Source organism: Pseudonaja textilis, chromosome 3, assembly GCF_049901715.1.
Source record: "Pseudonaja textilis isolate UNSWEBS1 chromosome 3, rPseTex1.2, whole genome shotgun sequence".
NCBI classification, from domain to species: Eukaryota; Metazoa; Chordata; class Lepidosauria; order Squamata; family Elapidae; genus Pseudonaja; species Pseudonaja textilis.
The window spans coordinates 170019954-170027689 of NC_141992.1; positions in this window are offsets into that span (position 1 = coordinate 170019954).

Sequence of the window (7736 nt, forward strand, 5' to 3'; positions counted from 1 at the left end):
GGATAAACCTAACACAGGTTTAAAAGGCAAGGGATATTATAAAACAAATTAGTTTCAGGTTGACAAAGGAATTAAACAAAGCTATATACTCTATCCTTATTTATTCAGACTACATGATGAATATATATAAATTGAGGGAAGCAGAACTAGAAGAATAGCTTTAAAATTGGATGGTGAAATATCAACAAACCATGTTATGCTGATGACATTAATCTGATAGCTAACAATGTATATGATATGTAAATTTAGATATGAACATCAAGGACAATAGTGAAAAACACTGGAATAATTAAATATAAAGAAGACCAAAGATAACAAAGATAATAAACAGCCTTAAGAGTAACAATGATGGTACCGAAGCAATGCCTAATTTCTGCCTTTCAAAAGCAACTATCAACAATAAAGATTCAAGCAATCAAGGAATATGCTACAAGTTACTATTTCATAAAATAGAAACAAAGGCCTTAAGAAAAAAATATTCATAAATGTATACCTATCAGAATTGTGTAAAGGTTTTATCTTACGGAAGCAAAAATTGGATTTTAAAGAAGCAAGATAAAAATATCATTGGTGTTCTTGAACTTTGATGTTGGAGAACACTCCCGAGAGTATTAGAAAAAAAGAATATCCAAGAAAAAGGCTATCAACAGCTATGTAGATGGACTTAATTATAATAGTGATGGGTGCATCATTGGAAGATCAGAAGTATCAAAATGGAAAGATTGACATTACTTACACTGGAGGAATGATTAGTGAAGATTATGGCACTTAGTGACAGGGATAAACTGACTTCTTTGATCAGAAAGGAGACAACATCTACATTTATTGCTGGCTGCAAAGCTCTTAAGGACTTTTTAGTTTAGTTTACTTTATTGTCATTGCAACTCGTACAATGAAATTAAATACCATCTTCAGTGTACATTATGACTATGAAAATAAACACAAACACACATCCTTCACCTTCTATACATTGAATTGAAAACCCCTGATATTGCATTAATATTGCACTATACAGTAGAATTCAATAGAATTACTGCCCAGGAATAGAAGCTGTTTTTCAGCCTATTTGTGCATGTTTTTAATATTCTGTACCGTCTGCCAGACGGTAATAGTTCAAAAAACGGGTTCCCAGGATAAGATGGAACTTTGAGAATGTTTTTAACTTTTAAGGCAGCAGGAGCTGTAAAGCTCTTCCAAAGAGGGGAGAGGGCAACCAGTGATCTTCTGGGCAATGACGTTAACCCTCTGGAGTGCTTTCCTATCTGCCACTGTGCAATTGGCAAACTGTACACAGATGCAGTAAGTTAAGATACTCTCTATGGTGCAGCAGTAGAAGGTCTGTTGGCATAAAACAGAGAAAATATAAATTAGGTTGTGATGATTAGACAGGGTAGATTATATAAAGAAGAATATTATGCTGTAAACCTAAAGAAAGAGATAAATTTATTATTATACTTAGTTCTTTGTATCTTTTTTTCTGTTTTTCTATTTCTCTTTTTCTTTTCTCTTTTATTGTACTTTTAGCTTTCTCTTTGATTTCTTTCTTTTACTTTTTCTTACTTTATCAGGTTTTTTTTTCCTTGTAAAATACTGATAAGGAAGAGAAAATTAGTTACCTTTATCCACCCTCCAGCAGTTAAGGGTGTTTTCAAAAGCTTTCCTCAGAGTGTATCTTATGGCACTAAGTGTTGATAGAAGTGTCTAAATAAGCAGACTGAATCCATGAGTAATGCTATATATTTAGTAAGCATTACTTGACTCATAAGAGAAGCAGGATTGATAGTTTAAACAAAGAAACAAGCAAACAAAATTTCAATGACCTTAGCAGAGCAGGATTAAGAACACTTCTTGCTCCAATTACAATTATCAGGGCTTTACTTTAAAAAAGCAAACAAGATTAAAAAAAATATTCTTCCTGATCTTGGTGCAACATGCTGTTAGACAGATGAGATAGATAGTTAGGATTACCATGCCTGGATTGCAAAGATCCATATGGCCATGAGATATCAGCAGAGAGAGTTGTCTACGTTTCTTTGCTATCATTTTGTGATCTTCTACACCAGCATTTCTCAACTTCAGCATATTTAAGATATATGGACTTCAACTCCCAGAATATCTTAATGTCGTCAATATTGTGAAACATTCTTCTTCACATTTGCAGTCCAAATATGGTAGCCCTACTTTAGGTTTGACCCTAAATGGCTCCACCACATTTTTTAACAATCTAAGAAGAAATCAACCCTGTGGTTACATTTTGCTAAAACTCTTGTCATCATTACTCTAACTCTAGACTGAATTTATGTTATCCTGTGAAATTAATAAAATAAGAAGTGATGGATAACAAAAGTTGGTTGGTGCCACCTATTACTAGAAAAATAAAAATAGATAAAAGTAGAGATTTCTTCAACTTGAAGTGATATCCTGAATGCATGGGCATACTCATTTGCCATTGCCCTCTTCTGAGTTGTTGTGTTTTTGTTGTTTTTACTACTCAGTATAGCCTTCAGACCTGATATTTGCTAATTTCTCCTTCCAAATTAGCATTCAGTTCTAACTTAATTCCTCATTTTCAAAATCAGTAAGAGTCAAAGGTGATATTATTTACTGTGAGGAGGGAAAAGAAAAAAAGAAAAACCCACAACTTCCATCTCCAACTGAACTATTGTACCAATAAGAAGTAGTCACTTTATGAATCTTGGTGTTTGAGACCTTTTTTAACTGCAGTAAAATAGCCTGTTTGTTTTTATTTGAAGTTGTAAGCAATCTGTTTATCAGAAAAATATTTCTTTTATAACCTTATAAGAAGGTTTTTGGGGTCCAAAAGGGGCTTAATGCTGATAGAGAGGAATGTGGAAGAAAAGAAAAAGAAGTTGGTATACAAAATGTTTATCTTTTATTTAACATTGTCTGTTTTAAAGACCACCAAAAATCACATTATGATGGGCTATTTCAGCCTTGAAATTTATATGAGGGTAATATCAGTAATGGAGTAATATTGATTTTTCTCTGCAGCCGGAGTTATTCCTTAAAACTACACTATTATTACATATTACATATTACATATGTACATATTATTAAATACGTGTAAGCCACACTGGCAAAATTGTACAATAGCCAATTCTTGTGAAACTGAGCTCAAGTATTTTATGTCATTCTTTGGGTGAAAAATCCTGCCTTGCAAAACAAATCTTTTAGAATCCATTCTTTTTCCATGCTGAACTATTGTTCCTAAACACTATTGTTTCTAAAAATGGACATCGTGTATTTAATTGGTGGGAACTGACCATAAAATTCTGTATAAATGTTACACAGATTTTAGCTTGTCAAACCAATATGTTTTTCCAAGAATGTGAAGGGAGTAGACCTGATCTAGGTTATGGGTTAATGGGTAACTAGATGAAAATATCACAACTATTTTATTGTTCAACATAATAAGAGCCCATGTCCAGTGGTAGTTCAGGAATGAAGAACTAAACGTTAAGCTATGTATTTGGTGAAACCTATCCTTAGAACATGTTTAAACAAGAAAAAAAACGCTTTGACATAGGATGCAAGAAGAAAATGAAATGAATTAAATAAACATTTGGCCTTTGTATTTCTCAGGGCATTTCACTCCGTAACTGTGACACTTTTTACTTCCACTGAATGCTTATTAGCAACCAAGTTATGAACTGGAAAAGCAGGACAACAAAAAAGGGCAGGTATAGCTCATAAGAAGAGCATTTGTCATGCAATCTGTCTCTGCGTCTCCAATTTAAATTACTAATATAGCTGAAATAATCCTATAATATATGGGTCTTTAAAGGACAACAAAAAATGGTCTAAACATTTTGGTGTATTAGTTCCACATATATCAGCATCAACGGCTTCAAACCTTGACCTGAATAAAAGGTTGGTTCATATTTGCATCATATGAGGAGTCCCCAAGGAATATGATATTATATGTATGAGATAGGAAAATACCTATATCAGGGGCCTCCAACCGTGGCAACTTTAAGACTTGTGGACTTCAAGTCTCTGGGAGTTGAAGTTCACAATTCTTAAAGTTGCCAAGATTGGAGGCCCCTGACCTATATGGCATATATTTACAAATGTTCAAGGACTTCATTCAATATCTTTTTTGAGGGGGGCATAAAGTTGGTGAAGTACAACAAATGGATGGGGTTAAAGGTTCTTCTCTTAATTTGTTTTGTCTATTTTATTTTGTTACACTTTTCATGTATTTTTCATCTAACAATAGAGGAAAATTGTGTGGTCAGTTTCAGGATTTATGATCATAGAGAGCTCTGATGGCCTAGAAAGTGTCATGAGGCTAGAAGTAATCCTTAGATTTCAGGTTGATAACTGCTGTTCTTGGGAATATCATCTTTGATATTGATAAAGTTAAAATGACACACTTCACAATTAGGTACCTTATAGATGAACTGGGATTACAACTGCCAGAAGTCCCAACCAACTAGATATATAGGTTCCAGTACTTAGTATCTGCAGCTGTTATACAGATAAAATGTCATACTATAAACAGTCAGCTGAGAAAATGTTTGTGGAGATTCTCAATCATCCAGGTCAAGATTGTCCCAAAGGTGATTTTGCAAACAGTAACTGGACTTTCTGGGTTTTTTTACCTTTGAAACTGTTTCACTTCTCATCCAAGAAGCTTCTCAGTTCCATTTCCTTCCAAACATTGTTTCAAAGGGAGAGAAAAAAACAAGAAAGTCCAGTTGCCTTTTGGAAAATCACTTCTGGGACAGTCAGTTGGGAGGGCTAGCAATGATTGTGCTGTCTTATACAACATTTAAACATGCAAAACTGTTTTGCATAGGAAACTATTAATGATGATGAGAATACCACCACAGTGCTTGCAGCACACTGTTTTGGATTTGAAGAAAACTTACAAGTAACACATGGATTCTCATTCTTCCTTTTTTACATTTTCTTGTGAAACAATCATGATAAAGGTATCCTGTTGCTTTATTATTCACAATTTCCCATACATTGTTTTGAAATTTTCTATTATAAATATTAAAATAATGTTTCTTTCTGTACATACCTAACTACAATATATAAACTATGTAATACTCATTATTGAATTTAATTTTAGGCGGAAGAAGCTAGAACATCTTCAGATAATGATTCTTTGCTTACTCTTGTCCACAATTATTGACCATTGGGTGGGGAATAGTTATTTTTCTTGCTGCAGTAGTTCACATGTTTCATAGAGTGTTATTCTGACTACATACACTTCCCAACAGAACGGAAGGACCTTTTGAATAAGGACTATTCAGGACTAGTAGAGGATTTCCTCTTGTTGTTGATAGTTTCCTTTAAAACGATGATGCAATAACGCCTAAAGCAAATTCAAAGGGAGAATCTACAGACACTAAGGCATCAATATGAGGCGAGGGACATTGTTTAATTTAACTGCTGTTTTCCTTGCAAAGTAATACAGGGAACAGCTATTTTTAAACTGTTAAAGAATGGTTGGTACATTTGCAATTTCCCTCAGCCTTGCTGTATATGTCCTATGTTCATGAACTATTGCACTATAGATATAGAGCATCTGCCTTGGATAATAAATACATATTTGCATTTATTATACAGGACTTTTAAAATGCAAATTGTATCTGTGGGATGCATATTAGATAATTAATTGAAATAATGTAGAGGAAAAATGTCACCCCTTTCTTCCACAGTTGCATTTACTTTCAATACAGATCTTGTTCAGTTGTGGCTTCTATAGGAAGCAGAGCCTCTTCAGTTAACAGTCCCTTTCCCTACTTTGTCGAAGGGTTTCTTGAAGGACATACATCAGGTATTACGCTTCAGCAAAAACGTGATACTACAAAAGTAGTTTTTAGCTTATTGTTATTAGTAGTAGGTAAACTAAGTCTCTCTTTCTGTTGTTGGATATGTTTTCTATAATCTTCATGCTTTCAGTTCACCCATGGTAAAGGGAGATATTTTTAAAAAAACCTAAAGAACAGGAGCAGAAAATTATTGCTAGTGCCAAGTTTGTAAGAAGTAACAGAAAAGAGCTAACAAAATGCACAACTTTCTGTCACTAAATTCATGGTTCTACCTACTATTTATCATAGGTGAATTCCTTAATCCTTTAAACTTTCTGAAATGTAAGTAGTGACTTAAAAAAAAATGCTGCAGGTACTTTAACAACCATAATTGGGACTGGCAACTGAGTCATTAGGCAAAGTGATCGCTAAGTAAAATGGCAACTATGTTTATAGCCTTTCTTCAGCTTTGCTTTGCTTTACAGACCTGCGAAGAGCATTATTTTACCCAAACAAAAACTAATCTTCATTAATACCCATGTTTCACAGTTCTTGTCTTCAATCGCTTACATCAGGGGTGTCAAACTCAAGGCCTGTGGACCAGATTCAGCCCACAGGGTGCTTAGATCTGGCCTGCAGGGCCACCCTGGAGACAGCGAAGGATCAGCCTGTGGTGCCTCTGCCAGAGTGGCCCTTTTTAGCTCCATTTTTACTGGCAGAGCGCTCAGGCCATCATAGGTGAAGCTGACACAAGTGACATAGAGCTGGCCACGCCCCTCCTGCCCCCCCCCAAGATCAAACACAACCCTGATACAGCCCTCAATGAAATTGAGTTTGACACCCCTGACTTACATCTTCTGTCCATTCATTTGTCCTCAGGAGCATCGTTTGTATCAGAAATGTAGGAAACACAAATGTTGGGATAGGAAAATGTCTTTAATTTATATCTTACATAACAAAAATAACACTAGTAACTTGCCACAATGCTACCCGTGTGCATAGTACCATTTTACTGTGTCCTACTGTCTGAATTCAATAGTAGCTTTTTTCTCTTAAAGCAAGGATGGAAAGAATCAAATTTTTTAGATGCTCCGCTTCTACATAAAGCAATTTTCTTTACAAGATTTACTATTATAAAATACAATAAGGGAAATCTCACCAAATGGGTTGTTTTCATTTAGAATCCAATTTCTCCACCAGGGTCCCAAGGTTAATGCTTTCTAAGTCTTCTTAATTCACCCTATGTGAACTTGTGAGGAAGCTATTCACTTAATTGATAAAGGAAGAATGTCCAGATGTTTAGGATGTGAATCTTTCATCGTACCATTATAGCGCCAGCCTTTTTGCAGAGCCAGGCCACAGGAATACCTTAATTGATGAGAAGTAGTGATGGCTGATTCAAACACGTAAACAGGATTGCTTTGAGGGGAAGTTGGAAGGTTATAACTTTTATTTCGTTTAAAAAGCTATTTTAAAGCCTACATGGTATCTTTCATGTATTCCCTGCCTCAAAATGATGGAATACCATGCCACCAGTTTTCAGCACATAACAGTCCTCTCCCACAGAATTGTTGTTGTGGCACTAGTATATCACCTTGAGCTCCTGTACAAAAGGCAGAATATAAACTTAAATATAAAATATAGTGGCTTAGAATCTTCAGGTACTATTGGGGACCTAATACTGGAACCATGAATTGTCCGGGAATCTTTTTTTATTACACCAGTGACTGCAGTAACTAGATTGAGAAGACAGGCAGATGGTAGATGGGTGGATACAGTAGATAGATAGCTAGATAGATGATAGCTAGATAGATATAGATAGATGGATGGATGGGTGGATAGATAGAGATGATATAGATAATAGTTTCAATACAAGATTATCCTCGTTCATTGCAAGTGTCCAAACATAATCTATGTCTGTTGTTTTTTTCTTTAATTATAGACCTTGCT